This window comes from Bos indicus, chromosome 5 (genome assembly GCF_029378745.1).
Source record: "Bos indicus isolate NIAB-ARS_2022 breed Sahiwal x Tharparkar chromosome 5, NIAB-ARS_B.indTharparkar_mat_pri_1.0, whole genome shotgun sequence".
Taxonomy (NCBI): Eukaryota; Metazoa; Chordata; class Mammalia; order Artiodactyla; family Bovidae; genus Bos; species Bos indicus.
Window position 1 is genome coordinate 116,831,332 of NC_091764.1, and position 26,055 is coordinate 116,857,386.

At 52.1% G+C, this 26,055-nt stretch overlaps 1 long non-coding RNA gene across 1 annotated transcript; it reads right to left on the reverse strand.

The window, feature by feature from the left end:
* Window positions 1-24,595: 24,595 nt before the first annotated feature.
* LOC109558859 (uncharacterized) lies at window positions 24,596-25,726 on the reverse strand. Its single transcript, XR_011566901.1, has 2 exons — window positions 25,581-25,726; window positions 24,596-24,991 (listed from the first exon to the last, which is right to left on the reverse strand). It is a non-coding gene; the product is annotated as an uncharacterized lncRNA (long non-coding RNA).
* Between the last annotated feature and the right edge of the window lie 329 nt (window positions 25,727-26,055).

Below are 26,055 nucleotides of genomic sequence, written 5' to 3' on the forward strand. Positions count from 1 at the left end.
CTGAGCGACCATAGAGGAAGGGTGTTCGACGCCTCGAAGACCTCCGTGCCCTGGGGAAGCCTGAGCCACGTGGAGGGGCCACACAGAGCGGGGCTGGGGGACAGTCCTGGCCCAGGGACCAGACAGGCAGAGCAGAGCAGAGGGGTCCCCACTGTGTCCTTTCAGGATAACTGGCCCACAGACTTCATGAGAATAAAATGGTTGTAGCTCTACATCTGGAGAAGGCAACAGCACCCCACTCTAATACTCTTGCCTGGAGAATCCCACGGATGGAGGAGACTAGTGCACTGCAGTCCATGGGGTTGTGAAGAGTCAGACATGACTGAGCGACTTCACTTTCACTTTTCTCTTTCATGCATTGGAGAAGGCAATAGCAACCCACTCCAGTGTTCTTGCCTGGAGAATCCCAGGGACGGGGGAGCCTGGTGGGCTGCCGTCTGTGGGGTCGCACAGAGTCGGACACGACTGAAGCGACTCAGCAGCAGCAGCAGCACCTCTGCATCGCTGCTTTCGGGTGCTTTGTTATGCGGCACTAGCTGACTAGAGAGGGGGAGAAACTCAGAACGTTTTGACCCTTCAAGCCAGCCACATGGCCCCATGAAGCACGCGTGAGTGGTCAGTTGCTCAGTTATGTCCAACTCTTTGTGACCCCATGGACTGGGGTCTGCCGGGCTCCTCTCTCCATGGGATTTTCTAGGTAAGAATACTGGAGTGGGTTTCCATTCCCTTCTTCAAGGGCTCTTCTTGACCCAGGGATCAGATCCAAGTCTCCTGCATTGCTGGCGGATTCTTTACCATGGAGCCACCTGGGAAGCAGGATCGTCCTAACCTGGAATACTGTCCCAGGAGCAGAGTCTGCTCAGATGCTCGTGGCGGTCCTCAGCCCAGCCTGGCATGTGCCCAGTTCTTCTAGGGCCTTGTTGAATAAATACACAACGTCCAGCCTCATTCACGGCGCTGCTCCCGGGCCACTCCCCAAATCTGGAGAAGGGGCTCCCTTCCTCAGAAGTTCCCAAGGCCTTTGCAGTGGGGGTGGCCATGGACCCGGAGCTCTGGGGTGTTATCCGTGTTCCAGGTGGCATGGCCACCCCCTGTGCCTCGGTTTCCCCTCCAACAGGATCTGGCACTGAAGTCCTGACCTCTGGGACCCCTCTGGGCTCCCAGTCTGCCTGGCTGGGGGCAGAACATGTGTGTCTCCCCCGAAGTCTGCTTATCCACAGGCCTCTGCCTGCCATAAAGGCAACAGTCATGACCGTAATGTCACCTACCTGCCCAGCCCTTGCCGGTGGACACGCCCAAAGGTGGACACGCCCAAAGGTGGAGACTACTGGTGTTCACTGAACAAAAAGTGGGACAACAAACTGTTGAGCGAAAGCCCTTCCCACGCCCATTCATCCCGTCAGTTACTCTCCACGCCCCCCAGGACTGCCTTGGAGCAGCTCCAGGAGTCTACTCTTGCACATCTCCCGTGATGGGGAGCTCACCTCTTTTCGAGACAGCCTATCTTATATTGGGGCAGTTCTGATCAGGGAGCAAGGCTCTGAGCTGGCCCCCTGCCCGGGCCCCAGGGGTGAGCGCTGGACAGAAGGAGGGACACGAGGCAGAGGAAAGAGCCCTCAGTACCCGATATCCTCGGAGCCCTGAGTGCCAGGAGCAGGTGAGGGGACCCTGGGGCTCCCGAGCCCCTGGGCTCCCTCTGCAGTGGCCCAGCTGAGGTCCCCGGGCAGGCAGGGCCGAGTCTTGGTCTGCCTGGAGCGCAGCTGGGCCCAGGCCAGCGCACCAGGAGGTCCACAGAGACTGAGGCAGCGGCTGGGCAGAGCGCAGAGCGGGGCGGGACAGGTGGTCTGTGTGGTTTCCATGGCTGCAGGGCTCCTGCCTGCCCGGCTTGGCCTGGGAAACACAAGCTGGGCACGGAGCGCGGCGCCTGTGACCAGCAGGACAAAGGCTGGCTGCTGGGCGCCCATGGCAGCCCACGGGCCCCGGGGGGCAGAACGTCGGTCCAGACCAGGCCCGTCAGGGCCAAGCTGCCAGCCCCTCGGCCTGCCCCTCGGAGCTCTGGGGCTGGGGGCCAGAGCGGACGCCCCCTCCCCAACTCTGCCCGGTGCACGGCTCCCTGGCTGAGGCTCCCAGGACTGGGGCCTGGCAGAAGCCCCTCGGATAAAGGAATAGGATGTCCCCTCCATCGCTGGGCGAGGAGCCGGGAGACCAGACTGTCAGCGCCCACACACCCGTGGATCTCCTGCCCCTCCCAGGGGCACCCCCCGGAGGGCGTCTCTGCTGCCTCTGCAGACAGATGCTGTCTCTGGCTCTGAGTCAGACAAAGCCCAGATGCCCAGAAGCAGCCCCCGACTCAAGCATGTCTGGAGCAGGCAGCTGACTGCCTCCGGCCAGGGCCACACCAGCCTGTGCCCACCCCAGGCCCCCAGCACTCCCCAGGGGCCTGGGGACTGAGCCCCGGCAGCCTCAGAGGTGACTTGCCTGATGACACCGGCCGTAATAGCTGGGTTCCCTCCTTGCCACCCTCCTTCACGCCCTCCGCATGTCTCCTGGGGTCCCCTCCTAAGTAAGCTGGGCTCACACAAGTGGTGCTTCAGGGCTGGCTCCTGGGAAGACCTGGGGGAGCCAGGGGCTCCCAGAGGGGTCTCCGTCAGTGTTTCGGTTACCGGGCTTTGGGGTGTGCAGGGGAGTGTGGAGGTGGGACAGGCTCCGAGCAAGGAGTCTGCACGAATCACAGTTCTCAGGCCTCCAGAAGCCCCTTGCTGACCCTTCAACTGTGCCTCCACTGTGGGTGGGGCAGTTCCCAGCACCCCTGGCCTGGGCTGAGCCGCCCTCTTTGCTAGAGTCCCAGCCGCTCCCCTGGGGGTGGGCACCGTGGTTGGGGGGCAGCGTAGGCAGTGGGGGGAAGCTACTCTGGGCGGGCTTCGGGGACCCGGATGTCAGTTCACGATGGCCCGGGGTCACCACTGTGGCCAGGAGGGGAAGGATGCAGGCCTGGACCGAAGACTGACCCTGCCGGAGCCCTGGAACTAGAGGGGCCACCAGCGTGGGCAGGAGTTGACTGCAGTCAGGCAGACCCGGTGCGCTGGCCTGCCAGTATCACCGGATGTGGCCGGCCTGGGAAAGCCACGATCTAGGGCTAGGCAGGTCTCCACATCTAGAGGCCAGCCCTGAAGGGGCCAGAGCCTGGGACTGAGCATGCTGCGGGGAGACCTTCGGAAGCTGGGGCAGAGGAGGCTCAGAGCACCCACGGTGAGGCCCTGCCCCGGGGCCTCTCCTGTCCAGCTGCCCCCGCTCTGCCCCCGACCCCTCACCCTCAGCCCCCAGCCCCAGCTATGTCCCTCCTGCCTCCTGCCGCAGGTCTGGGGAAGCCGCGCTTCCACAGTGCCAGCCTGGCGCCCCCTGAACCCCTCCCCACTTCTGCACCCTCACCCTAACCTGCGGCCCCGATCTCCTAGGCCTGCAGCCTCCACTCCCCAGGCCTTGCAGAACACAGTCCCTGTCCGGGGTCTCCTCCACTCACACCCCAGCTTCAGCCACCCGCACAGTCTGTAGAGCTTGACCACACATTCCACCCACCTCCACCTGTGCCCCTAAAACCCTCCTTTGCCCTTTCCCCAAATCACCCTTTTGCTCTCAGCTGAGGTCTTTAGCTGAGAAGGCAATGGCACCCCACTCCAGTACTCCTGCCTGGAAAATCCCATGGACAGAGGAGCCTGGTGGGCTACACTCCATGGAATCACTGAGGGTCGGACACGACTCAGTGACTTCACTTTCACTTTTCACTTCCGTGCATTGGTGAAGGAAATGGCAACCCACTCCAGTGTTCTTGCCTGGAGAATCCCAGAGACAGGGGAGCCTGGTGGGCTGCCGTCTGTGGGGTCACACAGAGTCGGACACGACTGAAGTGACTTAGCAGCAGTAGCAGAGGTCTTTAGAGGCCTTCCCTGGCCCATGGCCCCAGCTCAGGGTTCTCCACCACTTACTGGCTTTGCTGCTGCAGGAGAAAGATTCCCAGGGGGCTTCCAGGGCAGGGCCACGTCTCCATCTCACAGCGTCCCAGGGCCCAGCAGGCCCACAGTGGACACTCGGGAGAAGGGGGGAGGGAGGGAGGAACCAACGGATGAGCATGTGAACGAGCAAATGAGATCAGGGTGGCCGTGAACTGATTTCATCACCCTGAAGATGGTTCCTTCACTAGAAGGACTGATGCTGAAGCTGAAGCTCCAATACTTTGGCCACCTGATGCGAAGAGCTGACTCATTGGAAAAGACCCTGATGCTGGGAAAGATTGAAGGCAGGAGGAGAAGGGGACGACAGAGGGTGAGACGGTTGGATGGCATCGCCGACTCGATGGACATGGGTTTGGGTAGACTCCGGGAGTTGGTGATGGATAGGGGAGGCCTGGCATGCTGCAGTGCATGAGGTCACAGAGTCGCACACGACTGAGCGACTGAACTGAACTGAACTGAACTGAAGATGGTGAAGGATTTCCTTTCAAGCCCCATGAAGGGCAAGCCCTGAGCTCAGAGGCTGTGGGACCAACCCAGAAAATGTCTTTGAACTCCAAGAGAAGGAAGGAAGCCACAGGCTCCACTGAGGACCTCTAAGAGGCATTCCCAGAACACACCCAGGAAAGGGCGCTCAGGGTGGGCCAGGACCCGCTTCGTCACCCCAGCGGCAGCCCTGCTGAGTCAGGGCCTGAGTCAGCCTCCACCTCCCACCTGCGCCCATGGGAGGGCGGAACCTGCTGGGATCAGCCGCCTCTACCCTGGCGCTGGGCTCTGGGCGAGACCTGCAGCCTTGGGCGCCCAGCAATCTGCGCCACTGCCTGGGTGGAGCTCTTTGTTGCAACTTGTGCGTTCCTGAGCCCAGACGTTCTTCCAGCTGTCTTCCCACGGGGCTGCCTCAGCCCATCTGATTGTCACACGGATAAGTCAGCGTCCCAGGTGCTGGGGCGGGCTGGGGCAGGGGGTGGTAGAGGCAGTCCCCGCACCTGGGGCAAGTCGCTGCCTCACCTGCCTTCTTCTCGGTAGCATGCCCCGTCACCCTGCCACCAAAGCCGCCGTGCGGGGTCCGCGCCCTGCCCTCTGCACCGCCACCTGCTTATCCAGGTCCCGGCCGTCGCCTCTGCCTTGGTGACAGCCGCCTCCTGCCTCCAGTGCCTGCCCCTTGGCTCCCTTCCCTCCAGTGCCCAGTGCTTCCCTCTCCCTCTTGGGGAAAAACATCCTTTGGCGCTCAGCCTTCGTTGTCCAGCTCTCACATCCAAACGTGACCACTGGGAAAACTGTAGCTTTGACTAGACAGACCTTGGTCGGCAAAGCGACGGCTGTACAGCAGGACCTTGTTTATCCCATCTCCGTGGCTTTTGACCTCTGACTCACCCGTGGCATAAGGAGACTGAACTTGTCCTGCAGGCCCCCGGGGGTCACTCTCAGATCGCAGGCTGGTGTCCCACATCACCTAGATTTCTCTGGGTGTTGTCTCTGCTACCATCTAGATCTGAGCCGTGCCATCCCTCCCCCTGGGGGAGGTGTCACCCCCACCCAGCCCAGCCCCTTTCTAAGATGTTCAGACCTCACAGGTGAGTCTGCCCCCGGCCAGCTCCTTGCCGCTCCCAGGCCCCTCTCCCCTTCTTGGTCAGTTTTCTGCTGACCATGATTTCAGGCCCATGGAAAGCTGCTGTGAGGGAAAAACGATTAATTCCTGTTGCAAGTGTACTTTCTCTGAATAGTGATGAGGTTACTTCTCTGTTTAACAGGTTGTTCACTTTTAAGTGAACTTGTGTTTTTCTTTTTTCTGTATAGGAGCTCTTTTTCTATTTATATATTATATATTACGAATTCAGCCTCTTGTAGACAAAGAATGATTTTTAAAGAGATTAAAGCTTGATTTTCATGGGACCTCCTTGGCGTTTCAATGAAGACTTAGGTTTCAATGAAGGATGTGCCAGTTCAATTCCTCGTCAGTGAACTAAAAGAATTAAATTTTTAAAAGCACGATCCTCATGCAAATAGAAAATGAACACATCTAAGGTTTTGCTTAACTCACTAATTAATAAGGAACCAGTAATATGTGAGAAACAGTTTGAAGGGGAATTTGATGTATATGTAGGCAATCAGAAACGCTGAAATGAATTTGCTAATAGGTACAAAACTTGTTAACATCCTACAAAGTACTATTTTGGGTTATCTTTGCTATGAGACAGAATACAATTGTAGCTCTAGTATAAAAAATTCACTTGCATTGTTACGGACAAAAACCATTTACCCAATAGTCAATTTTCCACAGCTTGACTTCTACTCTAACCAAGCTGGTACTTATAAACTCTTATAAGTACTTTTTGTAATGTATAATACCTTTATAATCTTTGTATAATTATTTTAAAAACTAGTCCTATAGTGACTCATAGTTTTTTTTTTTTAATAATTTTAGACTTTTTCCCTCTTTCCTGGATGTCCTATAATTCCATTATGGTGTACCTTGATGTGGAATGTTTGGATTTTTCTTTTTGTTCATTTATTTATCTTACTTGATGTTCACTGAGCATTTTCAATCTAAGCTCTCACATCTTTCTTCAGTTTTAGGGAATTCCTGGTTGGTTTTTTATTAAATATTAATTATTTTCCCCTCTCACTAATTTCTGCTTTTGAGGATCTTAATAGGTAAGTCCATGGGGGTCACAAAGAGTCAGACACAGCTGAGTGACTGAACAACAATAGGTAAGTGAGGCAGCCTCTGGGTTCATGTCTTTGCTTCTTGGTGAGAAGGCAGGTGTTAACTGTATCACAGTTCCCCTTCACGGAACAAGTTGGGTTTTTGTTTTTTCTCCAAACTTTTCAAGATTTTTCCTTTTCTCTGGCTTTCAGACTTCGACTGTGATTTACCTAGAAGTGCTTTTGCTGGTATTTACCCTGCTTGGGTTTTTGAGCTGCGTGGGTATTTAAGTTAAATTTTCCATTAGTATTGAGAGGGCTCCTTTCCTTACTTTTTCCCTGTCCTTATATCGTTCTCCTCTCCTTCTGAAGAAAAGATATGCATTTGGACCACTCGATATTGTCTCTCTGGTCTCTGAAGTTCCATTCTTTTTCTTTTTTTCTCTCTTCCAATCCTATTTCTCTCCTTCTTTGAGTGGAATGCTTTCTGTTGATTTACGTTCAGGTTTACTGATCCTTTCTTCTGCCATCTCAGAACTGGAGCACATCTGGTGAATTTTTGAAAGTTTCAGTTATTGCCCGTTTCAACTCAAGAATTGCGGTTAAGATCTCATCTGTCTGTGGTGGCTCCCTATCTGTTCACTCATTGGCAAGATATTGTCACTTAATTCCTTGAACATGTTTTTCTCTAAACATGTTTTTCTTTAATTCCTTGAATTTAGAGTAGCTGCTTTGAAGTACATGACTGCTAAATTTGAAATCTGTGTCCACTCAAGAGTCTTTATCTATTGACTTCCTTTGTGAGGCACACTTTTTAGTTTCTCGGATAATCCAATAATTTTGAGGTGAAAACTGGCTACTGGAGATAATATATTGCAGCAGCTCTGGAATCAGGAGTTGAGTCAAGAAACACGAGAAGGGACAGCGAATGCCGGGAGTGACAGGTGCAGGATAGGGGAGAACCCCAGAGATCGTCAGAGTGTTCACATCGTCATTTTCTCTGCCCAGAACGGTTTTCCTCTCCATTCTCCTCGCTAAATCCTTCTCATTGCACCAAATCCTGCAGCTTGGCTGCAGGATTACCCGCTAGGGAAGCCTCCCCAGTTATCCTGACCAGGTTAGGACCCCTTGTTAAATATAAGTACATCCTACAACTGCAGTAATTACAAACCTGTTTGTATACTTCTTTCTTTCATGCCTATCTCCCCACCACACTGGATGCGAAACGAGAGCAAAGATGAGTGGCGTGTTGTTGCCACGTGCCTGGCGTGCAGAGGAGCTTCGTAAACATTTGTTTAATGAGTGAACGTTGCTCACTTTGTCTCCAGGATATTTCCCAGTGTGCTGTCTCACCAGCAACACATAGGATTGTTCATTCCCTGAACTCTCACTGGTATGTACGATCTTTAACAGGTATTTTCATCTTTTCATAAGCTTTTTCAATCTAATATTCGAAAATTGTAATCTTAATGAATGGGCATCCTTTGATAGTAAACTTTCTTCACAGATGTGTTGGAGATTTGAACTTTCTCTTCTCCAAGTTTTCTTCCCGTATCTCCGCAGATATTTTGTCTTGTTGATTTACAAGGGGATTTTTGTATATCGAGTTAGAACTATTTTTTCCGGTGCGTATTTTTTCTCAGTTCATTCTTTGTCTTTTGACTTTGTTTATAGTGTTTCTATATAGCAAAAATCTCCATTATTTCCTTTATGGCTCCTGACGCATGTGACATTGCTTAGGAAGATTTTTATCCACTCAGAAATTACATAAATAAATATATTCCTTCCCAGTATATTTATGGCTTTACTGTTTTACCTTAAGATTCTTAATGCATCTCAAGTTTATTTTGGCGCAAGAAGAGAGAATGTACCATCGGGTCATTTTTTGGAATGGCTGCTGATTGCTCCATCCCTAATTTTTCTGCTGTAACTTGCATTGGTCTTGACAGATTGATAGAATTTAAGTGTAACAGGAAAGGAAGGGGAGAAGGTATTCCAGGTGATGGAAACACCATGGACAAATGTTATGAGGATGCTGGAAAGGATGTTTTTAATATGAATGCTGTTACTGATCTAAAGAAAAAGGAGGTATGAGATTTATGTCTGCTCTTTTACCATTTGCTTCTTTATTCATTTATTCTTTCGTTACTATCTTTTATAGTGTTAAACAGATATTTTCTAGTGTGCCATTAATTTTTTAACTTCTTTATACATCTTTTATATATAAAGTAATTTTGTTAGTGATGCTATAGAAATTATAATTAACATCTTATAAAAATCTAGCTTGGCTTAATACCAAGTTAATGACAAATGGTCAACAAAACTTTGTTCCTCTATAACTTTGTTCTGTCCTCTTCTTTGTGCTAGAATTGTCACACAAGTTATATTTCTATATTTTATAAGCCCATTACCACAGTCTGATATTGTTGCCTCATATAGTTGTATTTTAAGTCAGAAGACAAGAGATTAAAAAAATGTATTTATATCATTAAAAAAAAAGGTATACCTAAACAGAGAAACTTATATCCCCTGCCTTCATTTCTTTCTAGATTTTCTATTCTTTTTATTGATCCACACAGCCCAGTGATGGCCCTACACTTTCTTGAAAATATTTGCTTTATAGCACATTTTACAGATATTAAATTCCACTTGAAAAAAAATTTCACTTTATTTATTCTGCTATTTGTTGAATTCCTATTTTTAGTCCAATACTGTTCTAGGGGGTGGAAACAGAATAACGACCCGCAGAGACAGGAACTTTGTTTCCCTGAAACTTTCATTCTGTTCAGACACTCGCTGCTCATCTCCTCAAAGTCCTATGAACCGTGAGCGGCAGGTGCCTTCAACGCCAGAGGGTGGGAGACGGACTCTGGCACGCGGTGCTGGGGCCCCGAGATTAAGAACACGGCAGTCCAGGAACCGAGGGGAGTACACTGGCCCAAGAAGTAGAACCAGCTCCTTGGTCATCCCCGAGCCTAGGCTTTGTCAAGCGAGAGGTCTGGTTCCCCCAGGGATTCTTCCACCAGGGGACAAACTAAAGATTCCACAGCCTTGAGGCCTCAACTCTCTGTTGGTCCTTTTGGCTTCTTGTGCCGGTGTACGATCCGGCAAAGTGCCAGGCACCACGCCAGCAGGAGGAGCCAGGCTGGGGGCAGGCAGGAGAAGCCTGTTTTGGTTATCTCTAGGGTCTCACTCCCCACCGAGCTACCAGACGGCAAGCCTTTATCTCAGGACCTGCTTTCAGGGACAGCAGATTAAGGCACATTGCATCTCAGAGAGACAGATTATGAAAAACTGAACTCACACATTCGGATAAAGACATGTGCCATGCGGAAGTGACAGCCTGGTGACATGGAGTTGTGACTAGATCCGTGCTGTCTGTCTGATGCAGTAGCCCTTAGACACAGGGGACTATTTACATCTGAATTGATTTAAGTGAAATAAAATTTAAAATTCAGCTCCTCGATTGCCACGGCTCAAGAACTCCCTGGCCACGTACATCTAGTGGCTACTGTGGTGGGCAGTTCAGATACAGAGTGCAGAAAGTTCTGCTGGACACCATTTCTCTGGATTATTTGCAAGGTGCCTGCTGCTTTGCACTAGACTGAGTCGATGTCTGCTCAGTTTCACCCTCTGCTTCCAGCGACCAGCACAGACAGGGACAGAAATAGGAAAAGAGCAGAGAGAAAAGGGAGGGAGGAAGGGAAGGAAGGAAAAAAGGAGAAAGGGAGGAAGGGATGGAAGGATGGAAGCGGGGTGGGGGGCACCAGCTTAGCAGTGGACCCAGACAGTGATTTCCTGCCAACCGCTGGGGACCAAGGCCTCCGTAGAGGCCCTCATGCCACTCAGCAAAGCTGCCAGCTTCAGGGTCTCAATCAGTTTGTCCCCTTCGGCTTGAACCCCTCTCCCGACAGCCTGGGGCAGGACAACCCTGCCAGCAAGCTTTGCCTGGACATCACTGATGGGTGTCGGACCTCAGACCCTTTCCTCCAGCTGCCAGCTCTTCCACGTGGAGCAGTTTGAGACCTCAGATTTAGGGATCAGAATGTGGGGGAGAAAAGACAAAACTGCCATGGTTTCCACATCTGGGTATAGGACGGGGTGGGCGGTGGAGGCTGGGGGTGGCGGTGGGGGAGTCTGAGCATCAGATAAACGCTGGCACTTCCTGAGCTCTGACTATGGGCCCAGCACTGGGTTATGTTTGGGGGCTGGTTTCACAGGGGGAGGAGATGGAGCCTGGGGAGGTGAAGCGGCCTGCTGTGGGCGCAGGACCAGTGAGCAGCGAGCCAGACTCAAGTTCAGGCCGGCTGGCTCTGGTGCTGCCTTCCTGGCCTCCAGGTCCACCCAGGGCAAGAGCAGGACGGCGCTGGGGGGCCCCCGCCCCGAGCCAAGCATTTATGTGTCCTTCCTCTCCTGGGCCCAAGAGGCTCTGAGGCTTTGCCATCGCCCTCAGGCCAGCCAGCTGCCCACCTTGACCGCCTCCCTCTGCCGGTAGCCAGCGCCCAGGGTGCAGGCAGGGGTGGGGATGGGGGTAGCAGTGGGCGGGTACCGCCCCAGCCAGAGCCCCCAGCACTGATTTCACACTGGAGCCCAGCCCGTGATGTCGGCACTGCCAAAGCATCCTTGTTAACTGCCCCTGAGGGGGACGGAAGCCAGCTCCCCTCTCTGCACGGGATCTGGGGGGACCCACCACACCCCAGGTGCTCACAAGGAGCCAGGACGGAAAATATGACTCTCTTCCTCCCCCAGCGTGGGATCGCTTTTCCATTGCTAATTTCCGAGGAATCTGGTGAAGTAGTGGAAAGACCTAGAAGGCGGGAGACCCAGCCCATCTGGGCTTCAGACAAGCGCGCTGCCGGGGTCTCAGTCTCCCCTCCTGTGGGTCAGGAGCCAGGGCCCGTGCTGCTCAGGGCCCCGTCCCAGTGCGGATTTGCCAAGATGCCCAGGTGCGGGAGAGGCCCAGGAGGGTCGGGGCAGCAGCTGGGGCTTGCAGCCTTCCTGGCTTTTGTTTGTTTTCAAATGTGTCTTTGGGAGTGAAGAGCAGTCAACCGTGACTTACCAATTTTCCGTGGTTCTCCCCGCCTCGCACCGCTCCCCCCCACACCCCCGCAGCCCTCTGCATGTCTCAGCTTTATCTCTGAAGCAGCCAGATTTTCAGCCAACTGAGGACGCAGAGGAGGTGCATTCTGTCCCTGGGGCTAACCGTGTGCCAGGCTCATTTTCATCCTTGCCCGTCCTGGGAGGCTTGCACCATGTTTGCCACCGCCTTGCAGCCACGCTAACCTGCCTGCCGGAATAAGGCCAACTCTTTTGCATCACTTCCTCCAGGAAGCCTTCCTTGATTTCCAAGTCTGGCACTGCCCTCTCCCTCCCCGCCCCACCGCCCCAGCCGAGTAGACCATGCCACCCAGCATGTTGAGACGTCCTCTCCCCTCGCAGCTGTGCCTACGCTGAGAGCAGCAGCCCTGGCCCCTGGCACCACACTCAGCGACACCTGTTGCATGGCTTGTCAGAGGGACAAGGTGAGGACCTGGTCTTGCTTTCAGGGACAGAGTCCAGCTGCTGGTCTCCTGGGCACACAGCTGCTCCCCAGTACCCTGAGTCTTCTGTGCTGAGGACAAGAGAAGCCCCACCTGTGACTCCTCAAGAGCAAGAGGAGTCTTTTCACCCGCCTCAGCCCTCCCCCATCTCATTCTCCTGCCCGGACGCCTCTCAGAGATCTTATTTTAATTTTGGTGTCTCTCATCCTGCTGGCCACCCAGGAGGCAGAGCGTAGACAGGCAAAGAAGCAGAGCAGTTTGCCCGCGGGAGGGATTTCCCTAGTGTGCGTTCTTCCCATCCTCCACCTGTTAGAAGGCTCCCCTGCCTAGAATGCTCGTTCTGTGTCCCCTGAACCCGCTCGGCCTGAAGTGTGGCCCACTCTTGTCTCCTGATAAAGTTACACATCCTCCTGAAGACGTGTTAGCTCAGGCAGCCCCCTCCCAGGAGCCTTCCTAGACCCCTCCCACCGTTGCCTCCTCCTCTGTTCTGCTCCACCACGCACAGCGCCTCACCACCCTCCCCTCCACCCTTCCGATCCTGTCCCCCCCAACCCCCCACCCCCACCCCCGCCTCCAGCTTTGAGCTTCTTAAGGGCTGGGTGGGCTTCCCAGGTGGTGCTAGAGGTAAAGATTCCACCCGCAGCACAGGAGACATAAGAGATGTGGGTTCAACCCCTGGGGTTGGGAAGGTCCCCTGGAGGAGGGCATGGCAACCTACTCCAGTATTCTTGCCTGGAGAATCCCCATGGACAGAGCAGCCTGGCAGGCTACAGTCTAAGGGATTACAAAGAGTTGGACACACAAGGACTGGGCAGAGACTTCACTAGTCCAGTGGTTAAGACTCCGCCCTTCCAATGCAGGGGGCCAAGGTCCCTGGTTGGGGAACAAAGATACCACCATGCCTCAAGGCACGACCAAAAAGTTAAAAAAAACAAACAAACAGGGGCAGGGGGTGCGGGTCATGCCCTTTGGGGGTCTATCCCAGCATCCGGCCCAAAGAGGTATCAGTGTTTCAGCATTCAGCCCAAAGAGGTGTCAGTATGTGAGTCAGCTGCTAAGAACCAGTAACACCGGCATGTTCAGGAGCCCTGGCTTCAAAGGACGCAGCCCTGGGCTCTGCTCCATCCTTTGAAAAGCTGTCCTCCTCGTGTCTCTCAGATAGCGGGAGCAACTTTCAGAGACTCTCTCTACAGCTTCCTTGTTCGTCACCTGGGGAAGCGGAGGCCAATGTCACCTCGCCTGGTCCTCTCCCTCCTGCCCTGGGCCCTCTCTGCAGCAGAACCAGGCTCCCCGGCACTTTGGTGGGAAGGGGCCTGTGCACACTGCCCGCACACAGGGCCTCCCTCACACCTGGGCAGCCTCTGGCACCCACAGGCTCAGCCCTCACACCACTGCCTCCGTGACATGAGCAGGCGAGTGCGAGACCCCAAGTCCCAGGAGAACAAGGTACCAGTCACCAGCCAGGTTCCAGGCTGCGTTAGGGGAAAATACACTGACTGACACCGCCCACCCTGGCCAGGCACCATAGTAACCATGTTCGTGAGTTATTATACCACAGGAGGTCCTGGTAAGGAACACGGAACTAACAAGCTACCACCTACCAGGAAACCAGTCAATCCAAAAGGAAATCAACCCTGAATACTCACTGGAAGGGCTGATGCTAAAGCTGAAGCTCCAATATTTCCACCACCTGATGCAAAGAACTGACTCATTGGAAAAGACCCTGATGCTGGGCAAGATTGAAGGCAGGAGGAGAAGGGGACAACAGAGGATGCAATGGTTGGATGGCATCACTGACTGGATGGACGTGAGTTTGAATAAGCTCTGGCAGTTGGTGATGGACAGGGAGGCCTGGCATGCTGCAGTCTATAGGGTCGCAAAGAGTCGGACGTGACTGAGCGACTGAACTGAACTGATGCCAAAACCTGACTCATTGGAAAAGACCCTCATGCTGGGAAAGACTGAAGGCAGGAGGAGAAGGGGGCGACAGAGGATGTGATGATTGGATGGCATCACCGACTCAATGGACATGAGTTTGAGCAAACTGGGAGATCGTGAAGGACAGGGAAGCCTGGTGTGCTGCAGTCCACAGGGTCGCAAAGGGTCAGAAAGGACTTACCCAACGGAACTACAGCAACAACTGAAAGAGTTCAATAAAGGTCAAAAAAGAGACGCCGCATGTTCTACTGCCCCCCAGAGTCCTTCTCACTGGCGTCCATCAACCACCAGGAAGGACCCTGCATCAGAGTGATTGGCCAAAGAAAACCCGGAAAATAATCCCATCATCATAAAACTCGAGACCGAGAGCTATGTGGCAGAACAGTCTTCCTGGGCTCCCTTAGCCTGCTGCTCTCCACCTGGGCGCCTCCTCCCAGTAAAGTGCCTTTCTCTGTCAGCTTGTGTGTCTTCTTGGACAATTCATTGCTGAGAGTTAGACCAGAGCCCCCTCTCTGGGCCCTGGAAGGGGCCCCTTTCCTGCAACAGCTGGAACATCTGTCTCCGGGCTGGGCCTCTGTCTGCTACTGTGAATGTGCCCAATTCAAATCCATAGAAGGTGCTGGAATCATCTGGTCACTCACGTGTGCATAAAAGCCTGCTTAAGCTTCCCAGGTGGTACGTATGCTTTCTAAGATGCCTACTTAGTCACATAATACAGTATCCAGGCCAGTGAGGACTGATGCTGGAGAACCCACACTGTGGCCTGGCACAACCGTTCCGTGTTCAGTTTGCGTATGCATGGGTGCTCAGTCGTGTCCGACTCTTTTGTGACCCCATGGACTGCAGCCCTCCAGGTTCCTCTGTCCACGGGATTCTCCAGGCAAGAATACTGGAGTGGGCTGCCTCTCCAGGGGATCGTCCCAACTCAGGGATCGAACCTGTGCCACCTGTATTTGTAGACAAATTCTTTACCACTGAGCCACCTGCGAAACCTGGGTTCAATTTAGCGACTTACAATTTAGGGACTCATGGTGACATTCCCCCCTCCCCAAGTCTTTTCTCTCTGAAGGGACACCCAGGCATCGAAGAGCACAGCTCAGCCACGGAGAACAATACTGTTCAGCCTTTAGAAGGGACATGAGTGAGGGGTGTGGAGGGCAAAGGGAAATGCCCAGTGACAAAGGCAAGATTCTGAACTGTGAGAGCACACATCCCACCACAGCAGGGAGGAGGAGGAGAGGTGGTAAGCTTCCCAGTTGGTGCGTATGCTTTCTAAGGTGCCTACTTAGTCACATAATAAAGTGAGGACTGATGCTGGGGAACCCACACTTGGGCCTGGCACACCGTTCCAGGTTCAATTTGTGTGTGCATGGGCGCTCAGTCATGTCCGATTCTTTTGAGACCCCCAAGGACTGCAGCCCTCCCCGAGGAGAGGGAATGGGGGGCAGGAACCCACCTTGGGGAGCACCAGGTCCCTCCGGGGAGAGGCGGTTATTGGGGCCACCTTTATTTTTTTACCGATTACTTAGAGGATCTAAAAAACTAACACCAGTTAGAGAAAGACAGGAAGGGCGGGAGAGGCAGTCACGTAAAAAAGCCTCCGAGATCTCCGGGCCGCAGCCGCGCGGGGGCGCGGGGGCGCGGGGGGCGCGGGGCCGGGGTCGCCGCCCGCGGGCGCGGTGGATCCGCATTGGCATTCCGCGCCGCGCCGCCGGGTGCGTGCCCGCGCCGTTCCCAGCCCGCGGCTCCGCGCGGGGACAGTGGCGCATTGTTCGCCCGGACACCCCGGGCGGCGCAGCGCCCTCGGGGCTTGGCGCGGCCCCGCCGCGATTTGCATGCGCTCCAGTCACAAAGGTTCAAGGTCAGGAGCGCGGGGCGGCCGAGCCCCGCCCGGCCCAGGCGCTATTCTTCGCCCCTGGCGGCGGGAATTCCTCGCCGCCCGCGCCCGGGCAGCCCCTGCGCGTGAATGGCCGAGCGCCGCCGCCGCCGTCTGAGGCGCTTTGTGTCTCGGCCCGGCCAGCTGGGCCCGCGAGGGACGTGCCAGCTCGCCCGGCGCAGCCCCCGCGCCAGCGCCCCTCGCCCATGCTAATCAGCCTGGCAGCGCGTCCGGGCGGGCGGCCCGGTGGGCGCCCCCGCGCTCCCTGCCAGGAGGCCCTCAGCCTCCCCCTGCGTCCCCGGAGGCCTTCGAGTCCCTTGCCAGGGGTTCCCCACTCCCCGCGCTTCTGCCGGGTCCCCTGTCCCTCTCCACCGCCACCCCTTCGACCACGAGACCTCCCCTCCTCCCGCGCCGCCGGTGGGAAAGGCAGGCCCACCGTTCTGGGAGTGGCTGGCCAGGGCGCGGAGCGCGGCGGAGGACCCTGCCCCCGCGCGGACAGGCCCCTCGGGGCGGCCCGGGCATCCTCTCCGGGTTTCAGATTCGCGGAACAGTCCCTCAGGTTGCCCTGGAAGGTCTCCAGGGGCCCATCTGGACCGGGCTGTGTCTTCCTGCAGGCCTGGGGGAGCGGGGTGCTTAGACCACTCTTCCCAGGGTCTGGCCTCTTCTGCAGCCGTCCAGACTGGCAGCCTGGAGCCCTAGGGCAACCGCTTCTTCTGAAAGCCGAAGACATTTCCAGGACGGACTGTGTGGCTCTGTGGGAGACGCCCTCGTGAGTGCCCTTGTCACAGCTCCCTGTCATGACCACCGCTCCCCCTCAAGGCCATCACCCCCTGGTGTTCTAGTCCCCTGCCCCCCGATTTCCTGGGGGCAGAAACTGCTATATCGCCACCTCACAGCAGCACTCAGGATGTACCCATTGTCTTCATAATCGAATGCATGGATGCCAGCCCGTGTGGGTTCAGCCGTGTGGTGGTGGAGGTGTACAGGCCATGGTGTTTGGTGTTTAAGGGAAAGGGGCAGAGAGCCTGTCTTGTGAAGCGGAATCAGGCCTCTCTTAGGGGAGCCCCACTGTTCCCCAGGAGTGTCCCCACGTGTGACCGTCCGGGGAGGGTTATGAGTTGGCACGCAGGGCCCCAGGGCGGTGCAGGAGGTCTAGAGGCTGGCACTGCAGAATCAGGGGCCCTTGGGGCACCTGGTCAGGCCTGCAGGTGGGGTGGTGCGTGCTCTGGGTGCGTTTATGTGGGTCTCCAGCAGCAGCCGGGGTTGAGCTGAGCCTCGTGGCCAGTCTGCCCTAGGCAAGCTCAGGCCCGAGAAGAGAAGAGGGGAGTGGGTGGGGTGGGGGCACAGGGCACCAGAGAGGGGACTACCACCAGCCCCAGAGGGGCCCTCTGGAGTGGAGAGTCTGACCTAAGGAATCAGACAGGTCCAGGTTCAAGTCCCTTCCCCAGCCCCTGGCCCTGGTGGTGCGTCCTTCTCTGAGAGCCTATGAAATGGGCGTGATTATGTTTTCCTCATTGCTGGAGCTTTCCTCAGGATCCTGGGGTTAGACTGTCCAGCTTCCCTAACCCCGTGCCCGCTCAGCCAATCCCACTCCTAGCTGTTTCAACCATCCCTTCCTGGGATGCTTCTCAGTGGCTCAGAAGGCCCTCCTGCCTGCCCCCAGCCTTTCTCCGTCCACCTCCTGTCCACTACTCAGCCTGTAAGGTGTGGTTCAGTTACCGCCTCCTCATGAATGCTACCCCGACCCTTGCTTTCCTCCTTCCCTCCCCCCACCTTCCTAGACTTCCCATGCCGCATTAAGGTACTAGGCTCCAAACCTGAGGGCAGTAGGGAGCCACTGCAAGCTTCACACTCAGAGTGGCAACGCTCGCCAGTGGCCTCAACGGGGAGCACGCAGAGAGGGGTCCTCAGACATCTGGAACTCACAGACCTGTCCCAATTTCAAAGAAAATATTGCAGATCTGTTGGCAACTTTCTACTTTTCCATGTTGGGATCTTTAGAAAAATAACTAATTATAATTTCCTTTTTTGAAAGCATGCTTTAAAACAAACAAACAAAAAAAAAACAGGAAGAGCATCTCAAGAGAAAGGCCATCTCTTCATGCTGATCAAACGTGGCGTTATGAATAACTTCCACGTCACCCTTACGTTTGTCATTTCTTTGTCATCAACACTTGCAGCCGTGGTCGTGGCAGGGCCCTCACTGAGGCAGGCCCTTCTTGGGCATTTTGTCCTCTCTGAACTACTCCTTTCCTGACTCCACTGGACCAGGTGGTCTCCTGATGGTCCCCTGACTCCACTGGGGACCTCTAACTCTGCAGCTCTCAGAAACCATCCCAGGGTACCCGGTCAACCATTGCAATGAGCTGAACCATGAGGAGGGTCCCATGGGCGGCCTGCAGGGGACCTGCCACAGGCAGGGGACTGCCAACCACTGGAGGAAGAGGGGAGGGCAGGGCCACCTCAAGTGAAGCTGTGGTACTGCACCTTGAGGAATGTTCTAGAAGGAGAGTCATCCTCACTTCCACCAGCAGGCTGCACCACGGACCTTTTGCTGATTGCAAGGTGGAAAAGTGAGTGAAGTTGCTCAGTCATGTCCGACTCTGCGACCTCATGGACTGTACAGGCTCCTCCCTCCATGGAATTTTCCAGGCAAGGATACTGGAGTGGGTGGCCATTTCCTTCTCCAGGGGATCTTCTCGACCCAGGGATTGAACCTGGGTCTCCCGCACTGCAGGCAGGCTCTTTACCATCTACATTCTGGTTAATAGCTATCTGTCCAGGGTCCGCAAGGTGGATACCATTGGTAATTAACATTGACACCTTGCACCCTGTCTTAGAGCTGGGAGGCCCGGTGTGGTCACTGAGGGCTGAGACCCAGAGAGGGACAGCTTATGCCCAGGGTCACATAGGAGGGTTACACTGGAAAAACAACTGCTCTTCTGGGCGACATGAACTTGTAATCTTGTTTCCAGCTTTCCTTTACCCTTTTATCCCTCTGTTGAGAAAAAGTTCAAGCTTTCCTGTTTCCAGATGGTTGTTTGAAACTAGATGGTCTGAATTAATTTCTGATCTGCTCTGCTCAGTGTATGAATGCTCAGCTGCTCACTTCTACCTCCCATGGGGTCTTGTACTTGCTGCCCCAAACAGGATGTGACTGGACACCAGGGACAGACCCTGGGCTGGGTGCTGAGAACAGTAAAGACTCATGTTCTTGCTCTCCGAACACCTACAGCTTGGTGGGGCTCCAAGGCAAGGATGTAGAGCTGGTTACCAAAGCTGGATGGCTGGAGTGGTGGGTCTCAGCCAGGGGATCCACCCCAGAAAGCTTCCTGGAGGAAGTGGCAGCTGGGCTGAGGCTTTGTCTGCGGTATTTGCTCAGTAACCAATAATGGAGCTGCTATTGTTATTCACGGTAGGAGTAAGGGAGCAGGAGCTGGGAAGGCAACGTGGGTGGGAAGAACATCCCTTTCAGAGGGAACAGTAAGTGAGAAAATGCAGGCAGTTCTCTCTGGAGGGAGAAGAGGGAGGCAGTGTTGGAGAAAGGGTGGGAGGTGAGGCTGGAGAGAGAAGCATGGACCACGTGCTTAAGAAGAGGGGGGCAGGGACTTTCCTGACAGTCCAGTGGCTAACACTGCACTTCTCCACGGTAGGGGCCACGGATTAAATCCCCAGTTGGGGATCTTGCATGGCCCAAGGCACGATCAAAAAATAAATAAAAGCATAGAAATAAAATGTACAATCCCATTCATTAAAAGATTAAAAACAAAAAAAGGTCCGCAAACACTCCGTTCATCTTTCCTGGAGGGCCAATTGGTAATATATTCAAGAGCCTTTAAAAAGCAGATCCTCTGTGATGTTACAGTTCTTCTCCTGTGTGTGTATGTGTGTTAGTCACTCAGTCATGTCCAACTCTTTGCCACCCCATGGACTGTAGCCTGCCCCCGGTTCCTCTGTCCACAGGATTCTCCAGGCAAGAATACTGGAGTGGGTAGCCATTCCCTTCTCCAGGGGATATTCCCAACCCAGGAATTGACCCCAGTCTCCTGCATTGCAGGCAGATTCTTTACCTTCTGACCCATGAGGAAAGCCCAGTTCTTCTGGTTTAGTTGCTAAGTCATATCCAACTCCTGCGACCCCATGGACTGTAGCCCGCCAGGCTCCTCTGTTCATGGAATTCTCCAGGTGAGAATACTGGAGTGGGCTGCCATTTCCTTCTCCAGGAATTCTCCGAGGAGTACCTAAATTAATAGAATTTAGAACTTGGTGGATGAACAACAAGGTCCTACCGTATAACATCAGTTCAGTTCAGGTGCTCAGTCGTGTCCGACTCTCTGAAACCCCATGAACTGCAGCACACCAGGCCTTCCTGTCCATCACCAACTCCCAGAGTTTACCCAAACTCATGTCCATTGAGTCGGTGATGCCATCCAACCATCTCATCCTCTGTTGTCCCCTTCTCCTCCTGCCTTCAATCCTTCCCAGCATCAGGGTCTTTTCCAATGAGTCAGCTCTTTGCATCAGGTGGCCAAAATATTGGAATTTCAACTTCAACGTCAGTCCTTCCAAAGAACACCCAGGACTGATTTCCTTTAGGAGGGACTGGTTGGATCTCCTTGCAGTCCAAGGGACTCTCAAGAGTCTTCTCCAACACCACAGTTCAAAAGCATCCATTCTTTGGCACTCAGCTTTCTTTATAGTCTAACTCTCACATTCATACATGACCACTGGAAAAACCATAGCCTTGACTAGACGGACCTTTGTTGGCAAAGTAATGTCTCTGCTTTTGAATATGCTGTCTAGGTTGATCATAACTTTCCTTCCAAGGAGCAAGCGTCTTTTAATTTCATGGCTGCAGTCACCATCTGCAGTGATTTTGGAGCCCCCCAAAATAAAGTCTGACACTATTTCTACTGTTTCCCCATCTATTTGCCATGAAGTGATGGGACCAGATGCTGTGATCTTAGTTTTCTGAATGTTGAGCTTTAAGCCAACTTTTTCACTCTCCTCTTTCACTTTCATCAAGAGGCTCTTTAGTTCTTCTTCGTTTTCTGCCATAAGGGTGGTGTCATCTGCGTATATGAGGTTATTGATATTTCTCCCAGCAATCTTGTTTCCAGCTTGTGCATTTCAGCCCGGCATTTCACATGATGTATTCTGATATAAGTTAAATAAGCAGGGTGACAATATACATCCTTGACTGGTCTTTTCCCGATTTGGAACCAGTCCATTTTTCCATGTCTGGTTCTAACTGTTGCTTCTTGACCTGCATACAGATTTCTCAGGAGGCAGGTAAGGTGGTCTGGTATTCTTATATCTTGAAGAATTTTCCACAGTTTGTTGTGATCCACATAGTCAAAGGCTTTGGTGTAGTCAATAAAGCAGAAGTAGATATTTTTCTGGAACTCTCTTGCTTTTTCAATGATCCAACGGATGTTGGCAATTTGATCTCTGGTTCCTCTGCCTTTTCTAAATTCAGCTTGAACATCTGGAAGTTCTTGGTTCATGTACTGTTGAAGCCTGGCTTGGAGAATTTTGAGCATTACTTTACTAGCGTGTGAGATGAGTGCAATCGTGCAATAGTTTGAGCATTCTTTGGCACTGCCTTTCTTTGGGATTGGAATGAAAACGGATCTTTTCCAGTCCTGTGGCCACTGCTGAGTTTTTCAAATTTGCTGGCACATTGAGTGCAGCGCTTTCACAGCATCATCTTTTAGGATTTGAAATAGCTCGACTGGAATTCCGTATATAGGGGTATTCTCCACATTTTAATGTTTCAGAAGAGTCCGTGGTTCAGACATCTCCTTTATGTAACTTCTGCACCCGGTTTACCATTGGCTGAAGTCACTTTGCTGTACAACAGTAATTAACACAACATTAATCAACAATACTTCAATTAAAAATTTAAAAAAAAAACACAGCTTAGACTGAAAAAAAAAAGAATTTAGAACTTGGGAATTATTAAAGATGTGCAGGGAGGATGTTCAGCATACTACATTTGTAAATCACCTAGATAGTCAACCGTGACCCAGGTACAGAAGTTATATAAAGGGGATGTCTGAACAATGGGCCATTCTGCAAGCATTAAAATGTGGGCTACGATACGACCCAGCAATCCCACTGCTAGGCATACACACCAAGGAAACCAGAACTGAAAGAGACAGGTGTACCCCAATGTTCATCACAGCACTGTTTACAATAGCCAGGGCATGGAATGGCTATTGTCCTAGATGTCCATCAGCAGACTAATGGATAAAAAGCTGTGGTACATATACACAACAGAATATTACTCAGCTATTAAAAAGAGTGCATTTGAATCAGTTCTAATGAGGTGGATGAAACTGGAGCCTATTATACAGCGTGAGGTAAGTCAGAAAAACACCAATACAGTATATTAACGCATATATATGGAATTTAGAAAGATGGTAACGCTGACCCTATATGTGAGACAGCAAAAGAGACACAGATACAAAGAACAGACTTTTGGACTCTGTGGGAGAAGGCCAGGGTGGGATGATTTGAGAGAATAACATTGAAACATGTATATTATCATATGTGAAACAGATCGCCAGTTCCAGGTTCAGTGCATGAGACAGGGTGCTCAGGGCTGGTGCACTGGGATGACCCACAGGAATGGGATGGGGAGGGAGGTGGGAGGGGGGTTCAGGATGGGGACACATGTACACCCATGGCTGATTCATGTCAATGTATGGCAAAAACCACCACAATATGGTGAAGTAATTAGCCTCCAATTAAAATAAATACATTAATCATAAAAAAAATGTGGGCTATAGAAATATATTGAAAGACAAAGTGAGTTGTTGTGTATTAGCGAAAGTGAACAAGATGATAAAACATGCTATATAACCACCATTGGTCATGAATAATCACAATATATGAATATTCATTGGAAGGGCTGATGCTGAAGCTCCAGTCCTTTGGCCACCTCATTCAAAGGGCTGACTCATTAGAAAAAATTGAAGATGCTGGGAAAGATTGAAGGCAGAAGGAGAAGGGGATGACAGAGGATGAGATGGTTGGATGGCATCACCGACTTGATGGACATGAGTTTGAGCAATCTTCAGGAGCTGTTGAGGGACAGGGAGGCCTGGTGTGCTGCAGTCCATGGGGTCGCCAAGAGTCAGACATGACTGAGTGACTGAACTGAACTGAATGGATAACCACCATCATTTTAGGTATGTGTTACGAATACAGAAGAAACACTGGTCAAATATATGGTTGAATGTAAGCCGTGGTTTTTTGGAGATAGGATTTTATATATTTGTTACTTCCTTGTGAGTGCCTTTCTGCATTTGTTGATGACAATAAACGCGTATCATATTTACAGTCAAGACAAAGAGATTTGCTTGTGTGTGTGTGTGTTTCAGTGGCCCAGAAAGAAAACACCAAGTTCAGATAAAGATCCACAGTGACGCATTACTTCCCCAGAGCAGGTTTCTCTTTCCAGCTTGGAAATGTTTATGGGAAATCCTGGATGTGTAAGGCTAATCTTGGCCCCTTCTTCTCTAGAGCTCCCCAGAAGGGGCTGTCCTGATCACCTGGGCAGGGTCACCCACCAGATTTGTGACATGTACAAGCCTTGTCCCACCCAGGCACCTTAGAACCAGAATCTGGGAGAGATCTCCCCACCCTCCACAAGAAATGTCTTTTGTGTGTGTAGTAAAACACACATAAAAATTACCATTTACCATGTCAGTGTCATTAAGTATTCACATCTGTGTGCAACCATCATCAGTACTGTCCATCTCCAGAACTTCTCATCATTCCAACACAAACTCTCTACCTATTACAGAATGACCCTCCATTCTCCCTTCCCCCGAGCCCCTGGTAACCAGAGTTCTACTTTCTGTCTCTATGAGTGTGACCACTCTAGGTGCCTCATATAGTGGGATCACACAGTATCGACCCTTTGGTGTCTGGCTTACTTCACTTAGGATACAGTCTCAACTTTCATCCACGTTGCAGCATGGGTCAGAAGTTCATTCTTTTTTAAGGCTGAATAATATTCCATTGTGCATATATGCTACATTTTGTTTATCCATTCACCTGTGGGTGGACACGGGATTGTTTCTACCTCTGGCCGACCATGAGTAATGCTGCTAAGAACACAGATGAGTGAGTAACTGGGGTCCCTGCTGTCACTCCTTTGGGGTGTACGCCCAGCAGTGGCATTTTTGGGTCACATGGAAGTTTTATGTTTAGTTTTTCAAGGAAACTGCCATTCAGTTTTCCGCAGTAGCTTCGTCATTTCACATTTCCACTAGCAAATGCATGAGGGTCCTAATTTCTTTACATTCTCACCAATGCCTGCTATTATTATTTTCGTAATAGCTATCTTAGTATGTGTGAGGTTTCATTGTGGTTTTGATGTGCATTTCGCCAATGATTAGTGATGTTGAGCATCTTTTCCTATGTTATTGGTTATTTGTATACCAACTTTGCAGATATGTCTATTTAAGTCCTTTGCCTGCTTTTTAATCAGCTTTGTTGTTGTTGAGTTGTAGGAGTTCTTTATATATTTTGGATACGCGCAGTCATTTTTTGCATATATGTATTTTGGGGTCATATTACTTGTTAAAACATTCATTTATTATTTTTTAAGTTTGGAAAACACAGAAAGAAAAAAGAGGGCTACAAGAAGCATTAGTGACTATATTCATTTACTCAGCAATTCCACATCTAGGGATTTGTCATAAGGAATTTTTGTGAACATGCACAAAGATTTAACCATAAGAATGTTCATCATAAAGGAAGGAGGAAGCAAGAATTAATGTCTAACCAGAGCATATAGGTTAAACAAAACACGGGTGACTCTACACAGTGCTCTGCTGTTACAAGTAACACTGTAGATGAGCCCTCTGCACGATGAGTGGACATCTGTCATTAGCCACGCATGAAAGGAGAAAACTGCAAAACGGTATTTACAGTGCGATCCCAGTTTTGTTTCAAACATATGTGTGATTCTGTAAAGAGGAAGGAAAAATGACAACATATTAATAGTGGTGATCTTCTGTGGTGGAATCTCGGGTTATTTTTATTTTCTTCTCCGTAGTTTTTTCCAGTTTCCAATTATTTCTGCAATAAACATGTGGCTTTACAGTAAAAAAAAAGTGAATTATTTTTAAGGCATCCACAAGTGTATGCACAGTGTTACCCTGTGAAACAGGGTTAAAATATTATGTGAAAATATATACACATATATATTCATAAAGAGTCGAACACACCTTAGCGACTGAACATCAAAAAACGAATAAAAAAGGGCTCTGCGCTGTGAGATTCTGAGATGTCTCATTTTTATTTGTATTCACCCCGGTTTTCCAAATTCCCTAGGGTCTGGTTGTTTCGTTATCTGGTTAGGCAAGACATTCATTTATTACTTTTTAAATTTGGAAAACACGGAAAGAAAAAAGAGGGCTACAAGAAGCATTAGTGACTATATTCATTGACTCAGCAATTCCACATCTAGGAAAAAGAAGGAAAACTGCTAAACTTTCAAAAATGAAAACCTAAAGTAAATGAGAATCTGAATGAGATAAAATTTAGCTCAAATACCTCGGACACGCGACCAAACAGCGAGGCAAGAGGCGGGACGCAGAAACCGACCTACTACCGCAGCTCCAGAAAAGAGGCCCCGCCCAAGCCCCGCCCCCGACCGCGCGTGGCTCCGCCTAGGCCTCGGCGCTTTCTCGGGGACACGACGTCCGCACAGCCCGCTGCCCAGGCTGTTCGGCGACGCTCCCGCAGAGGCCCCGCCCCCAGGAGCGTAAAGACCACGCCCTCAGACCCCGCCCCGCCCCCTCGGCCGCCCCGCCCCCTCGGCGGCCCCGCCGCGTCGGACCTCTAAGCCAGCTAGGCCGCGCCCTCGCCAGGGCTTCCGCAGCCGGCCGCGCCACAGGCCCCGCCCCCGGGAACGTAAGGCCACGCCCCCTCGCCGCCACGCTGCGTCCGCGCCGCCCGTCGCGCAAGTCCTGGCTTCCGGAACGGGACGGAAGGGTGGGCAGCCCGTCAGGCCGAGGCTGCGAGGCCC